Below are 13,515 nucleotides of genomic sequence, written 5' to 3' on the forward strand. Positions count from 1 at the left end.
GCAGAGTGTGTCTTTTCACAATTGCAAACCTTTCTTCAAGTCGGATGTTAACACTTTCAGAGTAACTTTTAATGCCAAAACAACGTCCTTCCCTTTCAGTTCAAAGAAAACACAACATCTGTCATAATGTGAAATGTAGATTTAATGCAAGTGTCAAGTCAGGCACTTGGTAATGAGGTAAAAACCCTTGAGATTCTAAGTCTCTCTTCCACGCTATCCTATTACAGGGAGGGGAAAGGAAAGAACTGTTTCTTTGGCACTTAGCAGCTTTTCTGTGTCCCTTATCTATCCTTCCCGGACATCTTCTGTAAATTAGTACATTTTTCCTGGCAGTGACCCTGAGAGGGAGGAAGGTGTGATAATGTTAGCTTTGCGGCAGAGGGAAACTGAGGTGCAGACCAGCCACAGTCCGTGCTTGCCGCGGCACTGCCCGCAGCCCCCAGCCCCGGCCGGGGCGCTCACGGCTCCCCAGGGGCAGCGCAGCGCTCCCCAAACGCGGCCGCGTCCCGCTGCGGGGCGGCGGCGGAAGCGGCGGGGAAGCAACAGGCGGGTGGCAGCCGGGGCCGGGGGAAGGCAGCGGGGAGCGGGGCCGGAGCTGTCCCAGCAGCGCCGAGCGGGCGCTGCAGCCGCCGAGGGCGGGCGGGCACCGAGCCGCTCCGGGGAGCCCGCACCGGGAGCCCGCACCGGGGAGCGGGGCCGGGGAGCGGGGCCGGGGAGCCCGCACCGGGGAGCCCGCACCGGGGAGCGGGGCCGGGGAGCCCGCACCGGGGAGCGGGGGCGGCCAGCCCGCCTCCCTGGAAGCGCGGACTCGGGGCAAGGACTCGCACATGTCTGAGTGCAGAAGCAGAAATATTTGCTCTTCGGATATCCCCTCTTCTCCCCGCCTCGCCCCCCATCCCAGTTTTCCTCCAGCCTCTCTCCGCCGTTCTCCCAGGAAGGCTGGAAGCGGCCACGGGGTAACCGCGGCACGGTAAGAATGTGGGATTTCGGGATGCAGATGTCACATCGCCCTGCAAACGACTCCCGCAGTAGCACTTAATCAGGATTTCAAACTGCATCATTTATCTCTTTTAGAAAAGCGTCTCTCGGTGGAGATTGCCCTCAATAGACCTGCCACAAAAACATTTTAGTGTTGCTCTTGTGCTTCTGTGCATCGCACTGCGAAGGGGTCCCAGTGGTCCCCTGGGAATACAGGGAGTTGTGAGAAGTTACACAACTGGCCACCAGACTAATCCACTCCCTCTACCTTCCCGCGAGTACCTCCCCCTTCTGCTCTTTTTTTCAATAGCAGCGCTTTCTCAAAATCTCAGGTTACTTTGCTAAAGAGTTCTCAAGCCTCATAGTTTCTGCCCTTGTCTCTGCCTCCAGCTCCTTAAGAGCCACCCAACCCCAGCGATTGGATTGGGCAGCCCGTCTTGACACACCACTGTGCTGAGTGCTTGAGGACGTGTTTCAACAGATGGTTGGGGTTAGTGTGTGTCATCACACTCGAGTGGGGATTAGGGGAGAGAGGCAGCCTTGCTGGAGCTGTGTGGTCTTCCCCAAGTGTGAGCTGCAAGCAAAAGAAGAAATACCTAGCTCTGGGGGAGAAGCGGGAAGAATCGTTTCCAGCAGCTCAGAGGGAAAAATAAAACCGCACACTTTGTTCAGGTAAAGTAAAAGGCACCTCATGCCTCTCTCGCTCTCTCGCTCTCTCTCTCTCTCTCCTTTTTTTTTTTTTTTTTCCTTCACGGTTTTCAGAGGAATGCTAGCACAGCACACTTGTCAAAGCCAGTTGCTGCTGCCTTATCAATGCTGCTATTGTACGGCTGACAGATAACAGCGAGCACAGCCTGATGCTTGGCTGTCTTCATAGAGCTAACACTCTTAGCGCCGCTAAGGTCACGCTTTCGGAGGTGTAGATTGGAAAATCTCCCCGGGAGCGGTGTGCCCGGCGCTGCGGGAGCCGGCTCTGCTCCCCCCGCAGGCAGCGCTCTCCGCTGGGCGCACATGTGCGTGAGAGTGTGTGTGTGCGTGTGTGTGTGTGTGTGTGTGTGTGTGAGAGAGAGAGTGAGAGTGTGAGTGTGAGTGTGAGTGTGTGTGTGTGTGTGTGTGGGTGCCCGCCCGGGGTCTGGGGGTGCCACGGTGGGTGCTGTGTCTGAGGGTGCCACGGTGGGTGCTGTGTCTGGGGTTGCCACCGTGGGTGCTGTGTGCTCGGTGCCACGGTGGGTGCTGTGTGCTCGGTGCCACGGTGGGTGCTGTGTCTGCGGTGCCACCGTGGGTGCTGTGTGCTCGGTGCCACGGTGGGTGCTGTGTCTGCGGTGCCACGGTGGGTGCTGTGTGTGCGGTGCCACCGTGGGTGCTGTGTGCTCGGTGCCACGGTGGGTGCTGTGTGTGCGGTGCCACGGTGGGTGCTGTGTGCTCGGTGCCACCGTGGGTGCTGTGTGTGCATCTCCCGAGCTCCGGCAGAGCCGTGGAACTGCGTGCTCGGGCGGGAGAAGGCACCGCGGCAGAGTATCCCCCAGGTTTGGAGCAGGATGCTGCAGCCTGTCTGGGGCTCAGCTGGGAGGCTAACCAGAATATTTTGAAAGTGCGTTGGAGATGTCTGTAAAGTTTGAAGGCTCCTTTATAGAGACCTGCCGGGGCTCCTGACAGTCGGCATCGAGATGGTTTGGCTAACACATGGTGTAAAGTTAAGAGAAAATCAGGGAAGTAGGGAAAGGCAGGGTACAATGTAATGCTGCTCTTGCAGCTGCAGCAGAGCAGATGGATGTAATTCATTTGCAGATCTGTTTGTGAAAGTTTTACAAGTCATTGAAAACTAAGTAGCATCACTATAATGGATCATTAAAGACTCGCTATATTTATAGATTCTAAACTAGCAATCTGAAGTGTTAATTAGACGTAGGCAAAAATTTATGTTTAGGAAGGAAGGGGGGCAGAAATATAATTAGAAATTAGTTATGGAAGTACTCTGCTATCATTTTCATTTAATTCCGCTATTAAGTTCATTGATGTCTGGAGCGTGGGAAGCCCAGCAAATTAACTAAATCAGAAATGTGATCACTAATTACAGTATGTTAGCTTATCAGAAAAGACGTTTTCATTGTTTTATTCTAAATTATCTAGATGGAGAAATTAGAGGATGGATTATTTTTCCTTTTATTTGGTTTGGAGTTGTTTGCTTTAAAATTTGCTGTATATATATGCTGTTTTCCTGTGCAGAGTAACAATATTATTTGCTTCTTTTGCACCTTAACAGTTCTTCACAGTAACTGTCACATACCTCTGGTGCTTATGAATTATTGGCCTCCTACTTGTGAAAGAAATCTAACACTGTCCTCACCACTTACAGGTGAGATATTCTATATATAATACTGTATCTAATGTGTAATGAAATAAGATCTGTTTAGTAGGCTGAGCAAAGGGATTTATAGCTGGTGCTTTGTGATTTTGGTATTCAACAGTGTAATGATGCCCATAAACCCATGTTTCATGTTGCACCTATATTTTTGCCTCAAACCAACTTTTTTTGTTAACTTTTTTCCTTGAACAGATTATTTGGCCTCTTTACAGGTTGTTCTCAGCTTGTATTTTCAAACACACTCTTTAGTGTGAATGTGTCCTCAGAAGTCATCCACAGCAATTTGAAAACAGAAAATTAGCTAAATCCCAAAAATCACCATGCAACCAGACCAAGATTTATGTGAATAAATTTGACCATTTTGGTTTTTTCTCTCAGTCTACACTTTCTCATTGTAAAAAGTGATGGAAACTTTTACAAGCTTCAAATGAAAAACAAAACCAAAGGAAAACCTCATTATAGCTCCACGTACAAGTCTTGTATATTGGATTTCTCCTCTTTCTCCCAGTGTGTCCTGTGAGAAGCTCAGTATGCCAGCTTCAGCACACAGAGGTTCAGACTTCAGCAAAGCTGAGGTGCAGCACTGTGAGCTGCAGAGCCTGGTGCTGTCACTGCCTAGCTGAAACCTATCCCTCTTTGTGGGTATCACAGATCAGATGATCTACAAGAAACCATATTTTTAAAGAAAGTGCATAGCTAATTACACATGCCCAGCTTGTTATTGTTTTACTAGGGGAAAAAAAAGCAAACTAGTTTCTCTAGCACTGCCAGAAAATCTTGCTGAGAAACTAGGAACAGCAAATCATGTTTTTCCTTCCTTCATAATGATGGGGCTGTTTAAAAGACAATGCCCACGGGGCAGTCCAGCTTCTTGTCAAAACGTAATCTACTGTTCCAGATGGTAAACATTCAAAGACATATTTATGGTGACTTCTACATACCTTCCTTTGACATTGGCTTTTTTTTCCCTGAGAGCACTTGTGCTGGGTACACACATGAAGTTCCCATTAGCATCCCAGCAGCTGTAAAAGTGTTCAGAGCTCACAAAGATGTTCCTCTCAGTGAGATAAAAATAATCTTAGGAAAAGATCTGAGACAGTACAAGTTCCATGATACGCTCAAGGTAAAAAATTCCAGAGGTACAAAAAAAAATCCATAAACTGCTGCATGAAAGCTGTAACACATTTTTGTTGCGGCTAATTCATCTTCGCTTGATATGGAATGCTGAACATACCAGGCATGTCTGTACTATCAACTCTGTTTGTGATGTGAGGCAACCTGCTCTGCACAAAAGCTGATGTGTTTCTTTTTCCCCCAGCTAGTGAAAATTAGGTGGGATACTTATTGTCTTCACAGAGTTTTCAAAGTGTCACCCTGTTTTGGTTTTTTTCTCACTGCTCTGAGCAGTTAGGTAGAGCACAAGGAAATGTTTTCCAGCCAGAATGTGTTCTGCCCTGAATTGTCTTAATTATGTGTCAGTTTATTGCTTGTCAGGGGCTTCCTCTTCTTAGCACTTTATAATTGAGGTGGGTGAGCTAATTATGTCACAATATGCAACTTCAGTTTCTGCTTCTTGGCATGTCTCCTTGGCCTTTCATTGATTTTTGTCTCTGTTTCAGAGGAAAAAAATAATTATGATTGGTGTAATTTGCATTAAAAAAAACACTTGGTGAATTTCCAAATGGCATGTAAATGCACCTTCAAAAAGTAGGCTAAATTAGATGTAGTTAGGAAAAAAATTGCATGTAGAAATCCAAAAGTATCCTGGAGATTGCGAGTAACAGTGTGAAAATTATTGTAACCTCTCTTATTTCAGTCAGGAACTGATAAAACCAGTTTATTTTAAATGTTGTGATGCTGGTTACAGTGCTCCTAAGTGTGCAAGCCATTATAAAAATCACACTCAGTGGACGTTAGAGTTAGACAGCTAAGGAAAAAAATATTAGAAAACATTTGCAAATTCTGTTCTGGCTAGAAACATTTTATTGCAGACTATCTATTTTGACAGTCTGCAGGTTTTTTATCTAGCTTTGTTTAACTTATACCCTACACTTGATTATATATATATATATATATATATATATATATATATATATATATATATATATATATGACCAAATGCTCATGCAGGATCAGGAGTTTGAGCCTTGTGTAATGATGTCAGGGCCCATTCTCACACTGATGAGGCAGGACACTTGTTGCAGATGTCATGGGAGTCATGGGTTCCATGATTTCCTTAGCTTTAGAAAGAGCTTTGGGGGATTTGTGTTTGAGTGGGAAGGCAGACTGATGTGATAACAATTGAGAAAGCTCCTTTCTGAGCCCCTTGAGAGCTGCAGTGTTCAACAGAGAACGAGGGTCCCGTGACAACTCTGCGGTGACATAGAAAGAATCCAATTAGTGGCCACTCCTGCTGTTGATACTGGATCTCTCCTAAAACATTTCCACCATTACCACCCCCATTGTAATCCCATCCACGACACTGATAATGGGATCAAGAGTGTCTTTTCAGAATGCCTGTTTAAATTTTAACTGCCATCTTTGGGGATTTCGAGGATATTAAATCAGAAGGCACTGAATAACACAGCTCTCAAGAGAGCTTTGTGACACCCATAAGACACAGTCATTTTCCTCATACTACCCTGTCCCAGTGCCTCCATCACAGGTAGAGCTGCATTAAGTGGGCTGCAGGTGAAGTGGGGGGGCTGAATGTGCATAGTGAATAATCCATTGAGGTGTGGCTGTCCCTGCCCCGCAGTTACCTGCAGCCCTTGTCCCTGAGCAGCCACACGTGCAGAAAGCAGCAGAGGAAGGGAGTGGGAGGGGGTACAGTCCCCTGTGCTGTGCCCTAGCAGCGGCAGCAAGTCACCCTGCTTCTCCTTTAACAAGCCTTCAGCCATCACTCTGGATCAGCAGTGTAATATTCTCTCCTGCCCCCTCGGATTTTTTTCTCTTTCACTTTCCTTGCTCCAACGTTAATTCATCATTTCCATATGATCAGAGTGCAGTAATTCCATTGCTATTCCTACCAAGAGGGGCAAGTTCAGTGCTGTCATGTGCTTGGAGAGGAAGCTGTAAAGTGGAAAGGCCCAAGGTTCTAAGCAGTGTCACCTCAGAATGCAGCACAGTAATTATTAAATTATTAACCAAACAAGACTCTCCTTAGCTGAATTATTTTAGCACATTTCAGTCATGTCAGTAGACTGCTTTTGAGGGCCCCTGCAAGATCTTTGTTTAGCATTGCTTATTCATACTCAAAAGTTGTTAACTGGTGAGAGTAATTCCATTTTAATTTCACGTGTCCTAAGAATTTTATTTTCTGAGGAAACTAATGCTTGTTTCATCTTATGGTTTAGGCACACAGCAGATTTAGTGTCAGTGATTTTCCTGGAACTTTAGTTCTTACTTTCAGAGTCTGCTGGAATGGTTGGTAAACCTTAGTTACTGTGTGTGCTCTATTAATCCTGGAGCTCTGAACCTTCCCAGTCATAACCACCACTGGTGGTTTGGTTACAGTGAAACATTTTTTGATAATAGTTGACCTTTACACTCAAAATTTTATAATGATTTCCCTTTTTTTTTATAATTATTTCTTTTGTAGCAAAAATTGACTTACAATTAGATATTAACTTGCATTATAGTATTTAAATCTGCATATTTGGTAGTATTGCTGGAATATATACTGCAATATTTCTAGAAGTGGTACTGTGCTGCAGAATTCCAGGCTGCAGATCAGTGCTAGACTATCTGTAGAATACTTCATGGAGTTTCTATATAGAAGCAAAAGACTAGAAAGTCAGTGATGCTGTATTCCGAAAAAAATCCTATCCTGGTTTGAATGTAATTGTGGCACTGCAAGCTGCCATTTCTCTGTGATGTGAATCTAACCCATCTTAGCAAGGAGAGGAGCTGCTTGACAGCAGCTGTATTTTTGTGGTGCTTCACAGGAGGTGAACTCTGTTTGGAAAGCCCACAGAGAAGATGGGGAAGCTTTTGGCACTAGGGTTCTGGCGAATAAATGTAACAGGGAGCTGAACACAGGGGATTGTTTTTCTCAAAAGCATCTATTAAAACCGAATAGTGGTCTGTTCCAGTATTGTAATTGCAATGTGCCAAGATGTTAGTTATTCTACCATGTGCACTGTTTTGTCTGTTTTCACTTAAATACAGAAAAATGTGTTGCCAAGCCTGTAAATGTCTGCAAAACTGCCAACTCTCCTGACTTTTATCAGTAGTCTGAAGATATTTAGCCTTCTTTGTAAAGCTTCAAGTGTAAGAGTCAAGATATAATGTGAGAAGTTCAGATCTCTGGTTTCTGGTTTTTTAAGCCTAATCCTCCTGGTTGCTGAGACAGCTGGCTTGCATGCAGCTCCAGAAACATGAAGGAAACTAACAGAAATCCCAAATCTGCCTATGTAAATGCATGCAGGCTGTGTGAACAAGGTGGGTTTGTGCATGTTGTGCCTGGCAATTAAAACAACCCAACTTTTTTTCCTGAGGTTTACTGTAATCAGCTCCTCCTGAAATTTCTGATCGGTCGTCTGATAACTCCCATTTTGTTAAAGAGGTTTTATTGCAACAGAGGGTGAGGTTTCTTGTCTCCTCTTAGACAGCAGAATAGCTTGCTGCCCTGGAGAAACCCATCCTTGATCTTCCCATCCTCTGCCTGCAGCAGTGTGTTCCCATCTCCTTCCTTGTGCCAAGTTTGGCTCTTGGCTCACCTCCTGGAGTGCGGAATGAACTCATCAGGGCTGTGGGAAGCTCTGTTGGCTGGCTGCCTGCTGAGTTGGTTCATCTCAGCAAGTGGACAGAGGGTCCACATGGAGCCATGAAAGTGGTTGGAGCTGCTGGCCTGGGGTGAGGAGGGGAAACATGGCCAACCCTTCAGGGGGCTGTGAGCTGTAAGATATTCAACTACCTGGTGGCACCTTCTCAACCCACACACTGGGGCACTGTGTGCGTCCACAGGAGAAGTGTGATAACAGATGTTATCTGGCACAGACTGTGCCAGTGTCACCATGAGCATGAGGCTAAATGTGCACATGTAATGAAGGCCTATCCCTTTTTATTTAGAGATTCGCTGCAGTATCACTCAGAATACAGAAAATCCTCCCTTACCACTTCTGACTCTCTAACCCAACAACTAGGATTTGGAGAGAAGCTAGTAAGTGGTGTGGAGAGAAAAGAGGAAAGAAACAGAAGTGCCTGCTCTGCTGCTGCTTTAAAAAGGTGAATAAGATTCTGAGGGTGGGATCCAGCCTGCGTAGCCAAGGTGCCCCTTGGGTCTTAAATACTTACACAGCAGCTACCTAAAGGCATGCTCTGTCTCTGATCAATGAAGAGAGTCCTCCTGAAAACCTCCAGGCACTGCAGTTAGGAAAGCAGGATTTCCTTTTGTAAATCTTCAAAGGCACCTGCCTCTTTCCATATGTAGGGTTGAAGCTGGCTTGCTTTGTAAAGATTTTTGAGGAGCTTAACCTGGAAGAACTTAATATCACCTTGAGTTTCTTTTTCAGCCCATAGATGAGCGATGGCATGGATAAACACTGTATTTGAACAGCTGTGGTGTAATTCCTACACAACTCTTTAAGGTGTCTCCTATACCTTCCACAGAAGAATGCATGAAGCAGGTCTTTCATTTGAACCCTGGAGATATGATGCACTGGAAGAGATTAGGATACTCAGATTAAATGTAGTTTTGGTACTGACTGTAGAAATGGAACACTGTACTCCTCCAAAGTGTCACCTGTTCTACTGCTGGGTTATACTGACAAAAAATGTGAATGTAAGTTATATAGGTTACACACAAATGTTTTAAAAATCACTCAGTGTTGTTACTTAAAGAATGTTTCAAAGGCCTGTGGGGTAGATAGAGCTTAGGGGAATCAGTGATGGTGCTGGTGGTGCCCACAAGCAGTAAAATCACAATGAGGAATAATGGATGATCTTAGAGGAATATGATGGACAAAGAATGGAAGAAAGAGAGAAAAGGAAGAGATTCAGGACCCATGTTTCTGGATCTACCTATGCTAAAACTTTTCAGGATTATTTCCCAGTGACTTGACTGCCTAGGGGCATGCCAGTCACAAATTAGAGAACAGTAGTGCAATAATAAACTGAACATCCTGAAAAAAACCAGCACAGGATGCCTTTTAACTGTCACCTTTTTTTTGCACCCCAAGGACTGTAAAAATGCTAAGAATCGTATCTTTTAGAATAATACTTGAGTTTTGCTAACTTTGTGACAATAAATAATTCTGCATTAATCCAGCCTTTGTAGAAACATTGAGCAAAGGTTCCTTTGATGTCATTGCCCACTATTTTATTTTAGCTATAACATCTGAAATCTTGAATGTGTGTTTAGTAAAACACATGTGAACTTACCTTGTTGTTATCTATTATACATCTAGGGCCAATTTATGAACTGAAACTGTAACACTGTCTGCTTGGCCACCAGGAGATGGTAGGATTTAGGGAGACAACTACCACAGTTAGACCAATAAAAATGTTCTGAAGTGAACACAAGTATCTGTCAGGAATTCCAGTCGTTTCTTTTATCTCTGTATCAGTAGGAGGTTGGTATTTTTTATACCACTGTAAACTTCCATCCATTGCCAATATTCAGGCTTCCTGAGCTCTACTGCTCTGCAACTCAACTCCTAAATGAAAAAGGCCACTGAATTTGGGTTTTGTTTTCCTTCTGCTTGGTATGGAGCATTCCTCTAAAGCAGAGATCGTCTGAAGTGAGAAAGGGAAAAATGAAGAGACTTTGAGGTGTGCACAGTCAGGGATCACCAGAGTCCTCAAAAGAATAGCAGTTCAACATAGGAAATGTGCAGCTACAGAGACGTATTGAAAGAAGTACACCATTTTTTCAGATTTTCCCCATCCTTTGCAGCTCACATCCCATTTTGTCTTTCAATAAATTGCTCTGCAAACATCTCCTCTCCATAAATTTTGCACAGTTTTGCACATCATCAATTTGTGAAGGGTTTGATATGCAATATAACCATGTCTCAAGAAATAGGTCTGTGTTATAGCTATTTATTTTGGTCTTGGGTACCATGGATATCTATAGCACAAAGAGGACATCTATCAAATCCTGTGAAACCTTTAGAGAGGATAATAGTTGCCAACATGCAATGTGCTCTGCAAAAGCCAGATAAAACAAGGACATGGCTAAGTATAGCTGATGTATGTGCTGTCTTGGACAAGTGACATTGAGGAACTGTATCTTGATATTGTGTGTTTTGAGGACCCTGTGTACCTTGTATCTAAGGATAGAAAATTTACTGCACTTTCTGGTAGCTGCAGAGCATTTACAGTGAGAGAATATCATGTGTACTTTGTGTATTCCTACTTTTAAATGCCGTGTAAAATCCTTAGTTGTTGCTAAGAAATCCAGAGAATTATTGGAGAGAATCACTTCCTGAGGATCTTGAACCTGTGTTGAGGGAGTTCTGCAATGACATTCATATGCCTATCACATTGCTTTTGGGTGCTGGTTCAAGGCTGCTTTGAATAAAGCTGTTTCCTACATACAGTTTAATGAGGTCATCAATATGGGCATCAGAGCTCGAGTTCAGGTGAGTGATGCTGCTGCTGCGACCTGTCTGCTCCACTCCTCCAATGGAGATTACTCATGCACACACCTTGGGAGCCCCAGGGCAACATACAGTGCAGAGCAAATTTTCATTTCCCACAAGAATATTTGCCCTTCAGTCACAGACCATTCAGATAACAGCATTAATTCAACCATTCTGCATTTGCTGCAGTATCACAGCTCAGTACTGAAGCCTGAACTGTGACACCAGTGCTACCATGGCAGTGGAAGAGGGACACAGACATGTGGAGTACCAGGGTGTTGAATCTGGTGGCTATTTGAACTATTCACTGCTTTGTTTTAGTCTCCAGCCACCAGTGACTGCCAGAGTTGCTGTTTCCCTGCCTACAGTAGAAGAATATGCTGGGCTTTTCAGTTCAGAATTGATTTCAGTAATGCATGTATTTATGAGTCTGGGTTTTTGAAGTCATACCCAACTGTCAAACAACTCATCTCTAAAGAAAGTGTTGCAGTTATTTTGGATGAGAGCCTAACACAGGGGGAGGTAGAGCAGGTTTCCTAGAATGCCTCACCCATCTCTTCCAGACACCTTGCTGAGTCACATCTGGTACGAAATGAAGAGTCCATGTCTCACTCCTTATCTTCAAAGCTCTGTGTGGGCCACTCTCATTGTCTGAAGAAGCTTTTTGCCCACTTCATCATGAATTGCCAACATATACAGTTAATAGGAACAGTGGTAGTGAACAATGAAGGGTGAAAATTGAGGTGGGCAATAAAGTGCCATGCTGACACTATAGGGCAAGAGACATCACATATTAGACTGAGACACTAGGGAGCTTCTAAAATAGATGGAGTAGGAGTCTGAATCGTGACTGATAGATATCCCAAAGGAAGGCAGACCAGATTTGGTGAGTGGAGAATGGAAAGAAAATATATTCTTTTTCTCTCCCAGCAGCATTTCTTTGTGTTTGTTCCAGATATCTGTTGATCCATTCACATATCAGTTTGCTCAAAGGTGTTCTCATCTGTTCTTCCAGGAAAAATCCTGAGTGTGGCATTTGCCATATATTATATTCTATTGCCCAGTAACCATAGTTGCTGTTATGGACATGAGGAGGGAGACTCAAAGCAGAGCTATTTTGTTTTCTAAGCAGTTTGGAAATTACATACCTGTAGACATTAATTTCCATCTCTTTTGTAGTGCTTGAAGAAAATTCTTTTTTCCTTAGAAGCTTCATATAAAAAAATAAAAATTCCACTTTGGTAAAGCCACATATGCCTTGGTAACTGGACAGCTTAGAATACATGTACATGGAGGTACACAGGGTGGTTGATTACCTTGCATACCTCTGCCTCTATAATTTCCTAAGGCTAAAGGTATTTTTTCTCTTTCTCTTTCGTATGCATCCTTCATACATTCCCCTATTTTGTGTACAGTACACAAATTGTTTTCCATTTGCACTTTTATATTTTGACAAAAGATGCTTTTAGATCTTGTCTTCAATGCTGTCAGGAAACTGCTTTAAATGAAAGTGTGGAGTGATGTGGAATAGTTTTAATGAAGACCAAAAGAATGTGAACTTCATCTTTTTCATAGGAAGTTTTTTACTGTTCCATCCTGTGCCCTACTTAAATACATTGGCCTTTTTTGACCTTTTCCTTGATGAAGGTTAAGTAGGAAATATCTTGGCTGCAGCCTTTCCAGCTTAACCAGAAAGACTTTCCACAGTTCATGTTTACTTTCCCTGCTATGGCCATTCATCCTTCCTGAATCAAAATTGTTACACTGGATTTTCAGAGGGAAATTAATAGCTTGTGGCATTGATGATGAAGTGTCGAGCCTTCTTCTTTCATGTCTCCAGCTCTATTTTGCTAGTGATGATTTTGTCAGTTCTCTTGCTAGAGATTAACAAATCTTGGGAAAAAATCTGTTTGGTTAATGGTTCCCTTCCAAGCATCTTCTTTATTGTCATTAGGAACAAATGAACAGAGTTGCTGCATTTGCAATTTATTGAGTGCATTGCTTCTGCAAAAATCTAGAAATATTGCTATGTTTTCCATTTCTGTCTGGGCCTCTTTTGTGCCTACTGCCACATACAGAGTGAGACTGAATGCTTTTGGCTAGATAGGGGGTCTCAGTCCTTGGTGTGCTCACTTCAAAAGACTTTTTCAATCATCCTGTGAAAAAGTTTCAGAGAAACTTTGTCCTTAGGACATTGCTGCTTTTGCTGGAAAGGCAGTCATGTTCTTCAGGTACCACACTCTTGAGAGGAGAAGAGCTTGGTCTGAAGCTCTCCTGCCCTCGGTCTCAGTAGTAACCATTGTAGAATTTTGAAGTTTGGTATGTCTCCGTCTGTTATGACACATCGAATTGCCTGCCTTCCATGGAGCTTTGTTATGAGACACACAGTAATGTGCAGTGATAGTGATAGCTACTGTGTAGTGCAGGAAAAGAACAAGCCAATCTCCACACTAAAATTTCATTTTGGTTTAGTTCTCAATGTACATTTTGCCCTCACAAAGCACAATGGTATGATTAGCACTGCATTCATCCATATATATTCCAAACGGGGATGGTCAAGTCAATTCTTTATCCCTCTGTCAAGAA

General features: G+C 43.7%; 1 protein-coding gene across 8 annotated transcripts in view; it reads left to right on the plus strand.

Moving 5' to 3' along the window:
- The first annotated feature begins 880 nt into the window (after positions 1-880).
- Positions 881-13,515, plus strand: part of SULF1 (sulfatase 1) — a 124,119-nt gene continuing 111,484 nt past the window's right edge. For 6 of the 8 annotated variants that reach the window (XM_058033933.1, XM_058033923.1, XM_058033871.1 and 3 more), the window contains exons 1-2: positions 1,332-1,650; positions 3,242-3,334. The gene's annotated coding sequence lies outside the window, so the exon portion shown is untranslated. Of the gene's footprint in view, positions 971-1,331; positions 1,651-3,241; positions 3,335-13,515 lie in introns of those variants that run through there. The other 2 variants (XM_058033880.1, XM_058033913.1) reach the window with 2 other exon arrangements.

This window comes from Melospiza georgiana, chromosome 1 (assembly GCF_028018845.1).
Source record: "Melospiza georgiana isolate bMelGeo1 chromosome 1, bMelGeo1.pri, whole genome shotgun sequence".
In the NCBI taxonomy this organism is placed as follows: Eukaryota; Metazoa; Chordata; class Aves; order Passeriformes; family Passerellidae; genus Melospiza; species Melospiza georgiana.